This window comes from Onychomys torridus, chromosome 21, assembly GCF_903995425.1.
Source record: "Onychomys torridus chromosome 21, mOncTor1.1, whole genome shotgun sequence".
NCBI classification, from domain to species: domain Eukaryota; kingdom Metazoa; phylum Chordata; class Mammalia; order Rodentia; family Cricetidae; genus Onychomys; species Onychomys torridus.
Window position 1 is genome coordinate 7,368,489 of NC_050463.1, and position 20,805 is coordinate 7,389,293.

The 20,805-nt window shown below is 39.9% G+C and overlaps 1 pseudogene; it reads left to right on the forward strand.

Annotated features, from left to right (window-relative positions):
* The first annotated feature begins 6,045 nt into the window (after positions 1-6,045).
* Positions 6,046-6,622, forward strand: LOC118571463 (annotated as a pseudogene).
* Positions 6,623-20,805: the final 14,183 nt, after the last annotated feature.

Below are 20,805 nucleotides of genomic sequence, written 5' to 3' on the forward strand. Positions count from 1 at the left end.
CTTAAGCCTTGCTCTAGACTCTAATGTTTTGGTTTGAAGGAAATTGCTATCCAACAGTAGTACATGCCGTGGGAAACAGTTTTCAGTGCTATGTTTATACCTAGGCTGCTCCCTCTGCGGCTATTGAGGTCTTAAGACCTTCAGGTCAGAGTATCAAAAATTATTATGGTCCAGCCATAATAATCTTCCCAGAGGCCCAGGAGAAGCTATGAACAGTGTGAATGATTTTCAGGAAAAAGAATCTGAGTACATCAAGCTCTTAGTCCATAGATTTATTCTTCTCCATCTCCTCTAAGTCTCTCAGTTATAAACCCAAGTAATAATCCTCCCCATCAAGCCAGGTCACCAGGCTTGAATTCTTACAGGGTCATAAAGGCAAATCAAAGTTTTCCTCAGGCAGTGACTTTCTTTTACATGCTTTCTCCTATAACCCCAAAAGGGAGTGGCTAAGGAGAAGGTCAACAGAGAGCTAAGATGAGTTAATATATCAAAAAGGGAATATATGTGCTCAATCTTCATTCCTAGGTAAAATGTTAGGAGTCTATAATATAAGTATAAATACCACCAAGGATGTATAAGAAAGGAGGGTCTGAGCTTAATTTGTACAAGAAATAAAGATATGCACCTAGCTGTCCCCTAGGTGGTGTCTCTGGAAGGGTGTTTACCTTAAGTCAGGAGACTGTTTGCCATTACAGCCTAGGATACTTGAGAAGTATATCAGATAAATACACTGTTAGGGGTTCTTGGAAGTATACATTGAAAACAAAAAATCATTGCAGGAACTGGCTAATATATATATAAAAGCTAAAATATCACCAAGACTCCTTAAGTCATGGCTTGACCTTTGGAGAAGTCCTTGACCTTTCCAAGTAGCAGCTTTTGTGACAGTAGCTGGATTCCATTCCATTTTCCTGTGACTTGCAGCAACAGAGTTCAAATCTTCCAGGTGACAACATATTGGTGGATAATTGGGATTATTGTTAGCTATAATAAGGAAGACAGTTCAGTGGTTAAACATACTGACTGCTGAGGGGGTTCCCGCAAGTGTCCAGGCAAGGACTCAAACTGGTGAAGAACTGAGAATGAAAACTCAGTTTACCTTGGCTTTATCAACCTGGATCAGACTTGGGAAGTCTGATGCCAGGCGCTGCTTCATTTGAACACAGTGCAATTCAGGAAAAAGTTTCCAGGCCATAATCATTCCCATTCCAGGTTTCCAGGCAACGGTTATTCCAATTCCAGGTGCACAATAAAGCTTAAGGTATGACTACATAAAAACTCCTTTACAAAGTACATATGACCATGAGGATGGGTTCTATAGCTAAAAGGCCTAGAAGCCAGTCTAGTCTCTGACCGATAGATAGCATAAAGGTCAGCAAGCTATAAAATAGATGTGGCATCTCCCCTGAGGATGGGTTTAAATGGGAACTAAAGATAACAGTCTAGGGAGGGAGAGTCTGGGATAAACATTCTGGAGAATTTGGATGAGGTCTGCCTGTATAGCAAAAGGTCACCAGGTCATTAACAAAATCCACGCCAACTTTCTGGGTGGAAAAATGGGTATTTTATATCCTCCAATGAGAAGAGACCCCATATATTTAACATTCGTGGTTTCCTAGTGGTCTGTGAGCAAAAGACCTTTGTGCCCCCAACAAACTGCTATTGCAGAGTGCCCAGGTTTGGTTTCCAGCACTCACATAACAGATCATAACTCTCTATGATTCCAGTTCCAAGGAATCTGACTCTTCTGGGCTCTGAAGGCACTACATGCATGTGATGCACATACATATCTCAACCCAGTCTAGACACCAAACAGGATTTCATGTGTGTTAATGGAATCCAACTGACTCATGGAGAAGTATGTACTAGGCATTGACTAAGCCATTCATCTGTAATAATAATGCTCATTTCCACTTATCTCCTACATAGCTAAGTGCCACACCATGCTCTTGTCCCTCCACTGAATTGGGTGGTCAATTGCTATTATCTTCACTTTACCGACTAGGGCCTCAATGCCTTAGCTACTTGTGAGTTAACTGACCAAGACCTTAACAATGGTTCTTGTGGGTGTTAGCCATGAGCTATCAGCCAGTGTACTCAACTCTTCCAGTGGACAATGCCCCTTGCCCTAGATATTCAGTTGCCTAAGTTTCCCTAAGGGACCACCTTTCTTAACAGTCTTACCTATGACCCTTACGTTTCCTAACTGAATCTATCATTTCCCCATCCCATGACTCTTCATGATGGCACCATCCAATACTACCATTTTGGGTACCACTCATTTCATATACCTACTTCCTACATTCTAAATCCTTCTCACTTCTTCTTCTCATCTGCTGCCAGATAATTCAACTTTGGGGTCAGTTTCTTCCCTCACAGGCTTATCCCTTAGCTGTTGCTGTGTTGTCTTGTTAATCCCCAAGATGGTGAGGATAAAGAACATTGACCCAAATTATCATGACCAAGCAAGCAATTAATTAAAGCAAGCATTTTTACTCGTGTATACAGGCTGCCTTCCCCTAAGACAGAGTTCAAGAGATCAGCATTGGACATAGGCAAGATAATATTTTTATAGCTTAGGGATAGCGGGTTTCCAAATGGGGGATTTGGCAGGCAAATAGACAGGTTACAATAGTATAACAAGTTACTAATAATGACCTTCTGAAACAAAGACATGATTACAAGATGGTTATAAGGTAGTCATAACAATGGGTGGTCATAATAACCCTTTGAAACAAAGACATGGCTGCCATTTCCTGAACAGGCAGTACAGGACCTGTAGTTAAGGCTATAGATGGAGCAGAGCCCAATCTTTGAGAAGCAGAGATTTAATCATAAACAGGAATGAACCTAGTTTGTCTTTACTATAGGATGGCTTTCAAATCAAAGATGGAGGCAGGCTGGTTCATTGGTCTTCCTAATACACACATCCTTAATTGAAGAATTGCAGTGTAGGTATTACATTTAGGGAAGGTTTGTCCTCTAATTAGACTGTCTTGTCTTATCACAGATTAATAACCTCACTTCAGTATTGCAGCTCTCTTGAGGTATTTGTGATTGCTTTTCTTTTGATCTTTTGCTCATACGTCCCTCACTATTCACATCAGCTGTGGCGGGGGGGGTGGGGGGGGGGGGGGGGGTGGGGGTGGGACAAAGAGCATAAGACAATTTCTAAGATATAGACATTTCAGCAGAGTGTTTGGCATATTTTTTTTTCTAGAACACCTTCAATATCTCAAAGGACAGTGGGCAGATCATCACTTGGAATCCTCATAGTGACAATGCCATGTCTGGTTTTTTGGTTTTCTTTTCCTTTAATGACTCATTGAGTTTTATTAGGATTGCTTTTGTGAGCATGGGTATGGAGTCATTTATTTATTAGAGCATGGCTAGCTATTCATTGGCTACACTACCAGAAAAAAATGCTCTTGAATGCTGTGTGCTGCAGCCTTTAGTATAGGAATCCTACTTGTTGTAAATCACTAATCTGATTATTGAAGTAATGCCTAACTATTGATCTGTGTTTAAGAACCTGAAGATAACGCAGGATGTGGCTCAGTAGTAAAGTGTTTGCCAAATTCTGTGTTCTGAGTTCCATCTCTAACACCGTAAAATAAAAGAAAAACATACAAACACTTCTCAGCCAGGTCTCTGTTTTAACAAAAAAGCCCCAAGAGAATCCAGCTGAAGTGATGCCATGGCACTCATGTGCCAGGCAGTTACCATGTTTTGTAAGAACCTGCCATCTCCAGCCCTGCTTGGAAACTTTCCATGCCCATCAGTCAAAACCCCTGGGCTTCTGCCCTGGAGGACACATCAGAAATGAACAAAGTTCAATTGTTTCCACTGGCTTTAAACAGCCAAATGAGACATCTTCTTGCAAACTGCTAAACTTCCCTGCCATAACAGTCCCCAGGAAACCAATTCCAGGCTTTGCCAGAGCTCACTGCAGGGGGATTTTCAGTGACACTTGGGGCCTCATTAAAAGTTGACAGGCAATTCCAGTCTCCACTTCATTTGCACAAATTGCAGAGCCTCTGAGGACCAGCCACAGAGATGCAGGCATCTGAGGCTGAAGCATACACAGCCCCAGGCTAAGATGGAGAAACCACCCTGGAGCAATGATGGTCCCCAGGTGGTTTTTCTGCTTAGTTTCAAGCCTAAACTTGAGTGTCTGTTTAGCAGGCAAGACCTACAGTTTAGTACTGGTGATGGCCCTCTGTTTCCCCAGGACACAAAAGTCCCAGAGACCCAAGCAGCCAACTGCTGCAGAAAGCACTGTGACTCTCTGCCATGCAGAGCATGACCTCCATGAGCAACCCATGCTCCTGGCACACAGGGCTGTCCTGCAGGGCTCTGACACCTCTTCCTCCACTGTGGTGCCCAACACCTTATCATGTACATGACTCATTCAGCAATATCCTTCTTACCCAACTAATCCCACAGCCCTAAGGGGACAGGAACACATTGGGCTTCTTCAAAGATGTGCTCTCTCTGCCTCTGTAGATACTGTGCTCAGCAACTATTTGGGGGCAAACAAGCAAAAGGCTGGAGAGTTCTTCTCTAGTAGGTGGGAGGCTCTGGGTTGAATCCCAGGCATGGCAAAACAGCACATAACAAAGTAAAACAAAAACCCTACAAAGTGGGCTGCCCAGAAGACAAAGGAGGTAAAGCATTTGCTGCCTAAAGACACGGGTTCTGACCTGAGTTCAATCCCAGGTAACCATCTGCTGGAAGGAGAGACGCAAACCCTGTAAGTTGCCCTCTGACCTTCACACACATGTGGCATGGGCACCGCCCCTCCCCACATACTTGCACACACTCAACACATAAAATAAATGCATGAATAAATAAACTAATAAATGTAATGCAATTTAAAAGAAAAGAAAAACAGCAAACAGGGTCTAGAGAGATAACGAGGGGGTTAGGAGAACATATTGGTCTTGAAGATGACTCAAGTTTGGTCATGAACCCATAGAGAGTAGCTTACAACTGCCTGTAACTCCAGTTCCAGGGGGATTCCAAGCCTCACATTTCCACAGATGCTGGCACACATAGGAACATACCTGCCCCCAGACACAAACACGTAGCTAAAATTAAAAATAAATCCTTGTTTTAAAAAAACAGCAAACAAATTACTTTTCCATTCAACCTGGGGTGGCTGGACACTGTGAATTACAAAATCCCTATAAAATACAGATTACTGTTTCTTAAGTTTCCTGAGATGCATTTTTCAGGCATGGGTGGCATCATTTTGAGCCTTCCTGTCCTGTGCATCATCATATCATCATCCTCAGTATCCTGCATACAGATGGTTATGGGCTGGGGCTGCTGGGGTGATGGGGAAAGTCCTTCCTATGTGGAGCCTTGTCTGTCTTCTTAAGCATCTTAAGCCACTGTACATCCTGCTGCTAAGCTGCCTGTCCTAACGACCTTTTCTTTCCTTGGATGTGAAATTACTGACCCGAGGTCTTTGTATGTGTGGGTCCCTCTAGTCAGTGAACCCTTTGCTCTCTCACTGCCTGTATTAATTATTTTCCTCATCACTGGGACAGAATACCCAAACAAAGTCAGTTGAGGGAGGAAGGGATGGTTTTGGATCACATTTTGAAGGGAATTCTCTCCCAGTTGGGAAGGCATGATGGCTGGAACTTGAGGCGGCTAGTCACATTGCATTTAACATCAGGAATCCTAGAACTGTGATCGTCTGTGCTCAGCTTTCTTTCTTATTTGTGTGAGTCTAGGACCCCAGCCCATGGGGTGGTACCACCCACATCACAGAAATGCTCCAGTGCCTGTTTTCCTGGGGATACACAATCCCCCTAATTGAACAAGGTTAGTTATCACAAAGTCTTGGAATGGAATTCCTCAGCTGAAGTGCCATCTTTCATTCCATGTCTTTCCTGTTTAGCTTGCCCTGGTCTCTCAGGATGGAGTTTCTTAGCTAGTTCTCTGCTCCATACCCCAACTGGCTGAGTCCAGTTAGTGCAGCCTGTTGGAATATTGACTGCTCTTATTGACTTGATCTTGTGCTCTGACCACTACATGGCTATCTGTCACCCACTGTGCTATGATGTACTCATGAGCCTCCCTGACTGTGCCCTCTTAGTGGCTGCAGCCTGGGCTGGTGGCTCAGCAGGTGCATTGGTGGTTAGCAACCCCATTTTTCACTTGCCTTTCTGTGGACCCAATCAGATGCAACATTTCTTGTGCCATGTGTCCCCTATGTTGAATTTAGCCTGTGGAAGTAATGTGCCAGCTGTGACTCTGGGCGTGGGTCTGGGGTGTATGAGAATCCTGCCTGGCTGTTGATTCTTCACCCTCCTCTCATATACCTTCATCATGGCTGCCATCTTGAAGATACCATCAGCTGAGGGTTGGCACAAAGCTTTCTCTACTGTGCATCCCACCTCACAGTGGTGATTGTGCACTATGGCTTTGCCTCCGTCATCTACCTCAAGCCCAAGGGTCCCCACCTTGAGGAAGGAGACACTCTCATGGCTACCACCTACATGTCCTCACCCCCTTCCTCAGCCCCATCATCTTCAGTCTCAGGAACAAGGAGCTGAAGAGTGCCATAAAGAAGGCCTTCTTCAGGAAATTCTGTTCCTCAAACACCTAAGTGGTCAGTACAGGATGATTGACAGGTGTGGCACAAGGATGGCCATGTCTATCATATTATAGATGCTCAGTCAATGTGTAGAACTTTATTTTTCTTCCTCCTTTGACTTATGAGTTCTCATTTAAGTATTTACTGAGATGTAAGATGTTCATTGGAGTACAGTTCATGCTGTGCAGTTTACCCATCACAGTGCACATTTTAATGGTTTTAGTATGTTTGAAACTAGGCAACCATGAACACACTGAAATTTAGAAAAAGTTTCATCACTCAAGAAAGAAAATTCTCTTGCCATTTGCTCAATTTCTTTTTGATGTGTGTGTGTATCTGAGTGTGTGTATGTTTGTGTGTGTATAGATGATCATGCATGTGTGCATATGTGTATGCAGGTGCTTGTGAACTATACGGAGTGTTTGTGAAGACCAGGTGTTAAAATGAAGTGTCTTGCTCAATCTCTTCTACCTTTACTTTTTGTTACTTTTTATTATTTTTAACTGAAAATATATTTTATTGCAATATTCTAATTATAGTTTTCCTTCCTATGACTCCTCCCAGATACTCCCTACTTCCCCACCCATGAAAATTGATACCCTTTCTTTCTCTTTCTCATTAGAATAAAAATTGGCATCTAAAATAATAATAATAGTAATAAAATAAAATTAGATAAAACCAAAACAAACAGAACAATAAAATAAACAAAATATGTCAAGAAGAAAAAGAGCCAAAGAAAAAGCTCAAGAAGCACATATAATCCTATAGACACACACACACACACACACACACACACACACACACACACACACACTTACATGAACAGAAATCCTGTAAAAACAAAAGCAGCACCATAATATACATGCAAAGGACCTGTAGGTTAAAAAAAAAAATAAAGCCCTGACAAAACATTATGAGATAAAGAACCTCCAAAAATATCATTGAGTTCATTTTGCATTATCAAGGGGCTTGCCCTTAAGAGTGGTTTGTATTCCTGCAGAAGAAAACTAACTTTTCATTTGCAAGAAGTTCTCAATTGGAAACACCTTCTGGATTAGGGATGTGATTCTGTGACCACTTCCTCTCTCAATGCTGGGATGCTATCAGGCCCAGACCTGCATGGGCTCTGTGCCTGCTGCCACAGTCTCTGAGTTCATATATGCATCTGTCTCATTGTTTTTAGAAGACCTCATCTCCTGGGTGGCCTCCATCCCTTCAGGCTCTTTAGTTTTTCCTCCTCCACTTACACAAAGTTCCTTGAACCCTGAGGGGAGGGACTTGATGGAGATATCCCTTTTAGGGCTGAGTGTTCCAAGACCTCTTACTCTCAGTGCAATGCCTGGCTATAGGTCTCTGTATTTGTTCCTATCTGTCATAGAAGGAAGCTTCTCTGATGGTGACTGAGCAAGGCACTGAATATAGCAGAATTCTGAGAAGCAAAAGGCTGAGTCAGAATGCTGCCAGTCTCTGCCATGAGAAGCAAGATGTAAAGACACATGGCTAGGTATAGATTTATAGAAATGGGTTCATTTAAGATGTAAGATCTAGCTAGCAAGAAACCTGAGCCATTACGCCATATAGTTTGTAATTAATTAAGCCTCTGAGTGTTTATTTGGGTCTGAGTGGCTGCAGGTGCAGGAGGGACTGGAGAAAACTTCAGCTACAATTAGGAGTCATTTTATTGTTATGTTCCTTTAGCAACAGGGTAGTATTTGGTTTTCTCCTAGGTCCCTGGCCTATCTAGTCTTAGATTCTTGGCTACTCAAGCAGTGTCAGAGATGGGTTCCATCTCATGGAGTTGGCTTCAAATCAGATCAGATATTGGTTGGTTACTTTCACAAGCTTTGTGCCACTATTTCACTAGCACGTTGTATTGAAAATAGAAAAAATAGAACATTTTTTTCTCATGTAATATTTCCAGATTAAAGTTTCCCTTTCCTCTCCTCCCAGTTCTTCCCCATGTCCCCTCTCATTCAGATCCATTCCCTTTCTGTCTCTCATTACAAAATAAAACAGGCTTCAAAGGGATTATAATATGATATGATATGATAAAAAACTAATGCATCAGAATAGAACAATACAAACAGAGGAAAAGAGCCCAAGAAAAGGCACAAGAAACAGATATAGACTCAGAGACCCACTCAATTGCACACTCAAGAATTTAATAAAGACATAAAACTGGAAGCCATACTACATGAACAAAGAACCAATTAAAATACATAAAATATGTATATAAATTAAAATTTAAATTTTTTAAAATTTTTATTTAGTCATCTCTCATATAATACATCCTGATCACAGCTTCCCTTCCCTCCACTCCTCCCAGTCTCCCTCCACCTTTTCTCTCCCCCAGATCCAACCCCTTCCCCCTAGAAAAGAGCAGAAAACCTCCCAGGAACATCAACCAACCAAACACAGCACATAAGACCAGCCACAAACCCTCACATCAAGGCTGGGCAAGGCAACCCTGCTGTGGGATGTATGCTGTAAAAATGTGTTGCTATGATTGATTGAGAAATAAACGCTGATTGGCTGGTAGCCAGGCAGGAAGTATAGGTGGGACCAGCAGAGAGGAGAATTGGGGGAACAGAAAGGCAGAGTCGAAGAGACGCCAACCTGCCATTCAGGGAGCAACATGTAAAGGCAACAGGTAAAGCCATGCAACATGTGGTGACATATAGATTAACAGAAATGGGCTGAGTTAAGTGTAAGAAAGGCCTGAGCTAATGGCCCAGCAGTTTAATTAATATAAGTTTCTGAGTAATTATTTTATAAATGGTTGTGGGGTCTGTGGTGCTAGACAAGACTGGAGACAACTCCAGCAACACAACCCAGCAGGAGGAAAAGGGTCTTAAGAGCAGGCAAAAGAGTCAGAGACACCCCCACTCTGACTCTCAAGAGTGCCCCCAAACAGCAGACCAACCACCATAATATACATGCCGAGGACCTTGTGCTGACTTGTGCAGGCTCCGCTGTTGCCGCTTCAGTCTCTGTGAGACACTGTGAGCCTGCTTAGTTGATTGTGTGGGCCATGTTCTCCCAGTGTCTTCAACCTCTCTCACCCCACAATTCCCCTTTCCCATGGGGTTTCCCAAGCTCTGAGGGAGGGACCTGATGGAGACCTCCAACCTGGGCCCTCTCTCCACCTAATGTTTGGCTGTGGGCCTCTCCATCTGTTCCCATCCAACTACCAGAGGCTGCCTCTCTGATGACAACTGGACTAGGAACTGATCTATGAATGTAGCAGAACACAACTGGGAATCATTTCACTGATTTTTTTCTTTTTTTCTAGTCATGTTTGGTTCTAACCTAGGTCTCTGGGCTATCTAGCCTCTGGTTCCTGGTCATCCCAGCAGTGCCGGGCATGGGCTCACTCTCGTGGCATAGACCTCAAATTAGACCAGTCATTGGTTGGTCACTCCCTCAAGCCCTGAGCCACCACTGCCCCAGCACATCTTGCAGGCAGCACAGACTGTAGGTTGCAGGTTTTGTGGCTTGGTTGGTGTCTCAGTCCCACCACTAGAAGCCTTGCCTGGTTATGGAAGATGGCCAGTTCAGGCTTCATATCCTCTATTACTAGGAGTCCTTGCTAGGGTCACCCTTGTAGATTCCAGGGAGTTTCCACTGCACCAGGTTTCCACATCCCCCACCAAATGCCCGCCAGTTCCAGTCATCTCTCCCCTTACTTTCTCACTCCATCCCTCTACCACCACCTGATCCTTCCTATCCCCATCCCTACCTACTCCTTGTCCACCTGCAATATCTATTCTATTTCTCCTTCTCAGGGAGATCCAGGCATCCCTGCTAGAGTTCTCCTGTTAACTTAGCCTCTCTGGGTTTGTGAATTGTAGCATGGTTATCCTTTACTTAACAGCTTATATCCACTTATAAGTGAGTATGTATCATATTTTTCTGGGTCTGGATTAGATCATTTAGGATGAGTTTTTCTAGTTCCATCCATTTGCCTGCAAATTTTGTAATGTTATTTTTTAACTGTTGAGTAATACTCCATTGTGTAAATGTACCATATTTTCTTCATGGTTGAGGGTCATCTAGGTTGTTTCCAGTTTCTTGATGTTATGAATAAAGCCTTTATGAATATAGATTAGCAAGTGTCCTTATGGTAGTATGGAACATCTGTTGGGTATATGCCACAGAGTGGTATAGTTGAGTTTTGAGGTAAATTGATTGCCAATTTTCTAGGGAACCATGATATTGATTTTCATAGTGGTTGTACAAGTTTGCACTCCCACCAGCAATGGAGGAGTTTTCTACTTGCTCCACATCCTTGCCAGCATGAGCTGTCACTTTTTATTGATCTTAGCCATTCTGACAGGTATAAGATGGAATCTCAAAGTAATTTTGATTTGTGTTTCATTGATGGCTAAGGATGTTGAACATTTCTTTAAGTGTTTCTCAGCCACTTGAGATTCCTCTGTTGAAAATTTTTGTTTCAATCTGTACCCAATTTTATCATTGGATTATTTGGTTTGTTGAAGTCTAGTTTCTTGTGTTTTTTATATATTTTGAATATTAGCCCTCTATCAAATGTGGCATTGAGAAATTTTTTTCCCATTCTGTAAGCTTCCATTTTGTCCTATTGACAGTGTCCTTTGCCTGGTTTTATGTTGAGGTGATAAATATGGATGGTCAATGAAATCAAATAAAAGACCCAGACACAAATCCACACACCTATTGAGCCCTGATAAAGAAGCCAGAAATACACAATGGAAAAAAGTAAGCATCTTCAATAAATGATCCTGATCTAACTAGATATCTATATGTAGAAGAAAGAAAATGGGTTCTTATTTATCACCCTGAACAAAACTCAAGTCCAAGTGGATCAAAGACCTCAACATAAAGCCAGATACACTGAACCTGGTAGAAGAGAAAGTGGGTAATAGCCTTGAATGTATTGCCACAGGGGACAACTTCCTGAACAAAGAGAACACTGATAACACAGGCTCTGAGATAAAAAAATTAATTAATAAATGGTACCTCACAAAACAAAAAAGCTTCTGTAAGGCAAAGGACACTGTCAATAGGACAAAATGAAATCTTACAGAATGGACATGATCGTTGCCTGGAAACTTTCCCAGACTCTATTGTGTTTAAATATGCTGACAATAAACTACTATGCAAGTCAGAGTACAAGCTGTGGGAGTCTGCTTTCTCCTCCCACCTTGTAGACTCCAGGAATCATATTCAGGTCATCAGTCTCGACAAGTTTCCTTTTCTGCTAAACCTTCTTGCTGGCCTCCTCTACCTTTTCTTTTGAGGCAGGGTCTCTCACTCTTGAGCTCATCAATTCAGTGAGATGGCTGTGAGCAAGCTCCAGAGAGCCACCTTTCCCTGCCTACTCACAGCACTGTTGTTACAAAAGCACCATTACACACAGATGTCTTGTTTTGTTTTTGTTTTTATTTGCTTGTTTTTAAAATGGTTACTCAGTATAGACCTTAGCTCTCCATACTTGCATAATAAGCACTTTATTAACGGATCCATGACCCACAACCCCCCTTTTTTTCATCCTCTATTTCTCCCAACTTACTTCTCTTCCTATAGCTTTGCTTGTCCTTGGCATTTGTAGGGCCATAAAGGAATCACAGTCTTTCCCACCTGCTTATTTTCTGAGCATAATGTCTTAAAGGTTCTTCTGTATTGTACTTTGTACCCTTTGATTGTTAAGTCATATTCTATTGCATCTTTTTTAATTTATTCACTTTTGAACATTTCAGAATTTGTAAGTTTTCACTCTTTTGGATTAATGCTGCTGTTAGTGACCATATACACATCTCCTCCTTCTTTTTCAGCTGTATCTCTAGGAGTGGAATTATTGTGTCAATGGTACCTCTAACATTTTAGTAATGGCCAGGCTGTTTCCACTACTTTACATTCCTTCTAGCAGGAGTAGGGATTAAATTTCTCCATAACCTTTCTAATCCTTGTTATTACCTCTTCTTCTTTTTTGAGCCAGGGTCTTGCTATGTAGTCTAGGCTGTTTTCAAATTCAAGGTATTCTTCTTGACCCAGACTCCCAGGTGCTATGATTACAGGCATGACTCATGATGTCTAGGTCTTTCTTTTTTATTATAGCCATTTTTTTTTTAATATTTTTGGTTGTGAGCCTAGTCTTTAATGGCTGAGCTATCCCTCCAGCCCTTATAGCCATTTTTTTTATGGCTATGTAACAGTACCTCCTTGTAGTTGTGATATGCATTTCCCTAATGAATTTACCATGTACCTTAGAGAAATATCCACTGAGATGTTTTATCCATTTTAATTGGCTCATATTTTTGCTCTTGAGATACAAGAATGCTTCTATTTCTGACTTTCAACTCTGTTACCAGATATTTGGTATTCAAATGTTGTTCACATTCCATGTGTTGTCTTTTTATGTTTTGGGGGTGCCTTATTGCCAATTTTAATATTTTGTCTGGGGATATATTTCAACTGGTAGAGTATTTGTCTAACATTCACAGAGCCCTGGGTTCAATTCCCAATACTACATAAACTGAGTATCACCATGCAAACCTGTTATCCCTGCACTTGGTAGGTAGAGGAAGGAGATTAGCTGTTCAAGGTTATCCTTGGCCACATATGAGTTTGAAGCCAGCCTGGGCTATATATATATATGTCTCAAAAATAGGGACTGGATGGTCAGATGACTCCTTTGTTAAAACTACTTGCTGCACCTGAGTTGGATATCGAGAACCCATGTAAAGGTGGAAGGAGAGATCCAACTCCTCAAAGCTGTCCTCTGAGCTCCACATGTACACCATGACATGAGTGGTCACAGACTCATCATTGCATACACATGTAAGTAAAAATAAAATAAATCAGGGCTTGAGAGATGTCTCAGAGGTTAAGAGCACTGACTGTTCTTCTAGAGGACCCAGGTTCAATTCTGAGCACCCACATGGCAGCTCACAACTGTCTATTAACTTCAGTTCCAGGGGACCTAACACCCTTAAACATACTTATGTGCAAGCAAAACAACAATGTACATAAAATAAAATTACATAAATTACAAATAATAGATAAATAAATAAGTGAAACAAATCTTTAAAAAATTAAACTATAGAAAGAAAAATTGAAAATAATTCCATTTTCTGATGAGTGAATGAATTGACCATTCTCAAAAAAGGACACATACAAATGGACAGCAGGCACATGAGAAAATGGTCAACAATGTTAATAATCAGAGATGTATTAATTGTCCTGACTTGATCATATGCAAAGTATACACATACTGAAATACCACACAGCACCCCAGAAATATGTGTAATTACCTGTTGATTGAAATATACAAAAATAAAATTACAAAACAGAGAAATCTTAAACTTCAAATAATAACCAAAATGTGCACAGGCTAGAAGTGTCACTTAGGACCAGGACATTGTCCCAATATGTGGAGTGTGACTGCCAGTACTGCAAGAAAAAATATGTATTTCACAGTAAAAAATTATTTAATAATTAATAGATGGAAGAATACATTCATAAATATATAAATGACTAACATACTGAAGTCAGGGACCATGATTAAGAATGTTGTCTTTCTTTAAAACTGCGGCTGCCTTTTAAGTAGTGACTGTCCTAATCAACCATAACTCGGCTCACTACTTGGGGCAGTTCAGCTGCAAGGCTCACAGCCTGAGGGAATTCTGCTCCCTCAGGCACTGAGTCTTTCAAAGCTACAAAGGGAACTTACCTAAATCTTTGTCCCTCTAAAGAACTCAAGATTCAAAGGTTTAGGGGGAATTCTGCTCCTCGGAGAGGCTGAAGAGTAAGTAGCTCCCCTCCTCCCCTTGCTTGAGTCTCCCAAAAAGCCATTCATCCTCCTCCCAGACCCCACTTAAAAGCCCTTTTCTATCTGGTCCCTTCCTACCATTTCTTGTCAGCTAGTTGCTAACTCAGCCTCCTGACTGCAGGTTAATTTTATTAAACCAAACAAATGTAATACATGTTTGTATCATTAAGAAGATTTTCCAGAGCATAAACAAAGTAATACACCTTAAAACAATATTCTACCACCTTTCTTTTTTTGACTAAACAAAAAATGAAAGATTTTAACTTTAACATAGTAAGACATTGTAAGAACAATTATCAAGTAAAGATTACATTCACAATGTAACATATTAAGACATTGTAAGAACAATTATCAAGTAAATGTAATTCACAATGTAATGGATTCCAGTTCATTTGTGTCTGGCAAATTAAAAGAAAACATTCCATTATCTATCCTATCTCAGTGGATCTATAGCTTTATACCTAATTTACTCTCTATCATAATTAAGAAAACTGCAACTGTAACTATCTGTCTTCAACTCCATCAAAGACCCCAGAAGGAAATATTATTTGAGTAAACAAAAAGTGCACTACAAACAACTTCCAAAACTCTGGTAATGACAGAGACATCTGACTGCCTTGACAATCAAAGTTCTTTCTGCAACACTGGGACATTCATCCTCAGCCTAAAGGCCTAGAGTATCTGGCAGACTTCTCAGTGAAGCAGGATTTTTGAAAAACTGTCTTGCCTTGTATTGGCAAAGTTTATCAGTCATTTTCCTCTGTGTCTTGCAGAATACCTGATAAACTCTTCTGTGAAGCATGAATTTTTGAGGGCCGTCCTGCCTTGTTTTGGCAAAGTTCAGCAGTTTTGTTTTGTTTTTTCCTGTGTGTCCTACATGTCCAATCTGCACAGCAAATTGTCAGCAGTCAAAGGCAAGAACAGTTTCTTTGCCCAGTGGCTAACCTTGCCACTATGAAAGCAAATTCCATAAAGAGTTTCTTCAATGCCCATCATCTTCTCTGAAATAAATGGTGCTTCCAGGAGCAGATGTGTCTCATTGTCATGCCAAACTTTAAGTTAATAAAACATTTTAAATGCCATATTCTATAGGTCTTTGAAGTATTTGAAGACCATATATCTAAAATATATCTATTTAACCTAGAAAACATACCTATCTACAAATTTGATTGTTTTAAATGACTAACTACTGACCTATGTTTCTTGATTGTCCTATATAGTTTATAATAATAGCTTTCAAAAACTAGAACATTACCTTACATTTTTAAATGAACTGCATAGGTACAATATCTTAAACAAGAGTAAAAGCATATATACAATTTGTGGTAACAAAAAACAACCTTAAATTTGTATCAATGTAAAATACCTTTAGATAAGAGTAGGAACATATATACAGTGTAAGAAAAAGAATTTTAGGGGTTGGGGGTTTATCCCAGTGGTAGAGCACTCACCTAGCAAGCCAAGGCCCTGGGTTTGAGCCTCAGCTCCCCCCCCCAAAAAAAAAAGAAAAAGAAAAATAATTTTAATTTATATCAATATACAAAAGTCCTTTAAACATTCATGCAGGCAGGCCTGACTACCACCCCACCAGACCCTATAAGCCCCATTCCACTTCCCAAACCCACACATCCTCCAAGATCAAAGCTGCTCTCTGAGATACAGACTCTGCCATCTCTGATTGGACTAATAGCCCCAGTTGAAGGCCAGCAGGCAAGACTCCTTAGGGCAGCTGGCCTTCCAACCACCACCCACCACTGGACCCTGCAATCTACAAGCCCCACTCTGTCCCCTAAACTCACCCATCCATCCCAAACCCCAGCAGCTTCCTGAGACACAAACATTGCCAGTGCCAATTCAATCAAGAGTGGCTCCCTGAGGAAATACTGTAGCTGGAGATTTTTTCAGTCCTGCTTGGCCCATGGTCAGGACAAATCTTTCTCACCTGCCAGACCCCCAGCTGCTCAAACCCAACCAAGTAAACACACAAAGACTTATATTGCTTACAAACTGTATGGCCACAACAGGTTTCTTGTTATCTAGTTTTTATATCTTAAGTTAAGCCATCTATATTAGTCTACAAGTTACCACATGGCTTGTGGCTTACCAGTACTTTACATCTCGCTGAGTGTCTCTCTGCTCAGCCTTCTACTTCCCAGAATTCTCCTCTCCTTGTCCCGCCTATACTTCCTGCCTGGCAACTGGCCAATCAGTGTTTTATTTATTAACCAATCAGAGCAAAACATTTAACATACAGAACATCCCACAACACAATACACTCTTTGCACTGATTAGAGGAAGAAATGGGTAGATGCCAGTGCAAGAATACATTCAATAACATAAGGAGCAATGTGGCACCACCAGAACCTAATGGTTCTACTACAACAAGACCTGAACATCCCAGTGCAGAAGAAGCAGAAGAAAATAACCTTAAAAATGACATTATAAAGATGATAAAGAAAATGAAAAATTCTTTTAAAGAAACTGAGGAAAAGACAAACAAAAAATTGGAAAAAAAATCAATATATTCCTTAAAGAAAGTAAAGAAAATCAAGAAAAGGCAAACAAATTGGAGAAGGAAACAGTTCAAGAGTTGAAAACCAAACTAGAGGCAATAAAGAAGACACAAACTGAGGAAATGCTGCAAATGGAAAATCTGAATTAATGAACTACAGATACAGCCATAACCAATAGAATGTTAGAGATGGAAGCGAGAATCTCTGACATTGAAGAGATGATAGAGGAAATAGATTTGTCAGTCAAAGAAAACATTCAAACCAACAAAGTCACATCACAAAATGTCCAGGAAATTGGGGTCAACATGAAAAGGCCAAACCTAAGAATTATAGGGATAGAAGAAGGAGAAGAATACCAGCTCAAAGGCACAGAGAATATATTCAACAAAATAATAGAAGAAAACTTTCCCAACCTAAGAAATGCTTATGAAGATATAAGACTTTTACAGAACACCAAATATAATGGAACCCCCAAATAAGTCCCCTCAGCATATAATAACCAAACCACTAAAAGACAAAATATTAAGAACTGCAAAGGAAAAAGGCAAAGTAACATATAAAGGCAGACCATCAGAATAACACCCAACTTCTCAATAAAGCCAGAAGTTTCTGGACAGACATTATGCAGACACTAAGAGACCATGGGTGCCAGCCCAAACTACTATATTCAGAAAAACTCTCAATCACCATAGACAGAGTAAACAAGATATTCCATGATAAAATCAAATTTAAACAATACCTATCCATAAATCCAGCACTATAGAAAGGACTAGAAGGAAAAAATCCAACCAAAGAAAGTTAGATTCACTCATAAAAACACAGGCAATAGATAATCCCACACTAACAAATCCCAAAGAAGGGAAACATACAATACTACCACCAAAAAATAACAGGAATTAACAATCACTGGTTATTAATATCCCTTAATATCAATGGACTCAATTTGCCTATAAAAAAGACATAGGCTAACAGAATGGATATGAAAACAGGACCCATCCTTCTGTTGCATACAAGAAACACACCTCAACTACAAAGACAGACACTACCTCAAAGTAAAGGGCTGTGAAAAGTCTTTCCAATCAAATGGACTTAAGAAGCAAGCTGGTGTAGCTATCCTAATATCTAACAAAATAGGCCAAATTAAAATTAATCAAAAAAGATCAAGAACATTACATATCAATCACAGGAAAAATCCACCAAGATGAGGTCTCAATTCTGAGCATTTATGCTCCACATACGAGGGCACCCCCATTTGTAAAGGAAACATTAATAAAGCTTAATTCAAACATCAAGCCCTACACATTAACAATGGGAAACTTCAACACTCCACTCTCATGAATGGACAGGTCTTCCAGACAGAAACTTAACAGAGAAATAAGGGAACCAATAGACATTATTAATCAAATGAACTTAATAGACATCTACAGAACATTCCACCTAAACACAAAAGAATATACCTTCTTCTCAGCACCCCATGGAACCTTCTCTAAAATTGACCACATACTCAGTCACAAAACAAATATCAATAGATACAAAAAAATTGGAATAACATCTGTATTTTATCAGACTACCATGTCTTAAAGTTAGAATTCAACAACAACACAAATTACAGAAAGACTACAAACTCACAGAAACTGAATAATGCTCAACTGAATCATCACCAGGTCAAGAAAGAAATAAAGAAATTAATGACTTCTTAGAATTCAATAAAAGTGAATCCACAACATACCCAAACTTATGGGACACTATGAAAGCAGTACTAAGTGGAAAGTGCATACCTCTAAATGCCTACATAAAGTTGGAGAAAGCTCTAGACCAAAAAGAAGCAAACTCACCCAGGAGGAGTAGATGCCAGGAAGTAATCAAATTTAGGGCTGAAATCAATAAAATAGAAAAATGAGAACAGTACAAAGAATCAGTGAAACAAGATTTGGTTCTTTGAGAAAATCAACAAGATAGACAAATAACCAAAAGGCAGAGAGAGAATATACAAATTAACAAAATCAGAAATGCAAAGGGAGACATAACATCAGGTTATACTTCAAAAACCTGTACTCCACAAAATTAGGAAATCTAAAAGAAATGGACAATTTTCTGGATAGGTACCACATACCCAAATTAAATCAAGAACAGATAAACAATTTAAATAGAGCTATAACTCCTATGGAAATAGAAGCAGTCATTAAAAGTCTTTCAACCTAAAAAAGCCCAGAGACAGATGATTTTACTGCAGAATTCTACCAGAATTTCAAAGAAGAGCCAATACCAATTCTCCCCAAATTGTTCCACACAACACAAATAGAAGGAACATTGCCAAACTCTTTCTATGAGGCTACAATTACCCAGATACCCAAGCCACACAAAGATGCAACCAAGAAAGAATTACAGACCAATCTGCCTCATGAACATTGATGCAAAAATACTTAATAAAATACTGGCAAACTGAATCCAACAACACATTAAAAAAAATCATCCACCATGATCAAGTAGGCTTCATCCCAGAGATGCAAAGATGGTTCAATATATAAAAGTCTGTCGATGTAATCCATCATATAGGTAAACTGAAAGAAAAAAAATCACATGATCATCTCATTAGATGCTGAAAAAGCCTTTAACAAAACCCAGCATTCCTTTATGATAAAGGTCTTGGAGAGATCAGGAATATAAGGAACATAACTAAACTTAATAAAGGCAATTTACAGCAAGCCAACAGCCAACATCAAATTAAATGGAGAGAAACTCGATGCAATTCCACTAAAATCAGGAACAAGACTATCCACTCTTCTCATATCTATTCAATATAGTACTTGAAGTTCTAGCTAGAGTAATAAGACAACAAAAGGAGATCAAGAGGATACAGATTGGAAAGGAAGAAGTAAAACTTTCACTATTTGTACACAATAGTGTGCACAGTAGATTATTTTATAGTATACATAAGTGACCCCAAAAATTCTACCAGGGAACTCCTACAACTGACAAACACCTTCAGTAAGGTGGCAGGATACAAGACTAACAAAAAAAAAAAAAGTCAGTAGCCCCTCCCCCTATATATAAATGATAAACGGGCTGAGAAAGAAATCAGAGAAACATCACCCTTTACAATAGCCACAAATAATATAAAATACCTTGGGGTAACTCTAACCAAACAAGTGCAAAACTTGTATGTCAAGAACTTTAAGTGCTTGAAGAAATTTAAGAAGACATCAGAAAATGGAAAGCTCTCCCATGCTCATGGGTAGGCAGAACTAACATAATAAAAAAGGCAATCTTACCAAAAGCAATCTACAGAGTTGATGTAATCCCCATCAAAATCCCAACACAATTTTTCACAGACCTCAAAAGAACAATACTCCACTTCATATGGAAAAACAAAAACCTAGGATATCTAAAACAATTACTTAAAATAAAGGAACTTCTGGAGGCATCACCATCCCTGACTTGAAGCTCTACTAAAAACAGGTATTGGTATTGGCATAAAACCCAACATTTTGACTAGTGGAATCGAAGTAAAGATCTGGACATTAATCCACATACCTATGAACACCTGATTTTTGATAAATTTACAATGGAATAAAGGAAGCATGTTCAACAAATGGTGCTGGCATAACTGGAGGTCAACACGTAGAAGATTGCAAATAGATTTATATCTATCACCATGCACAAAAGTCAAATCCAAGTCGATCAAAGACCATAACATAAATCCAGCTACACTGAATCTGATAGAAGAGAAAGTAGAATGTAGCCTAGAATTCATTGGCACAGGAGACCATTTCCTAAATATAACACCAGTCACACAGACACTGAGAGCAACAATTAATAAATGGGACCTCTTGAAACTGAGAAGCTTCTGTAAGGTGAAGGACACATTAAAT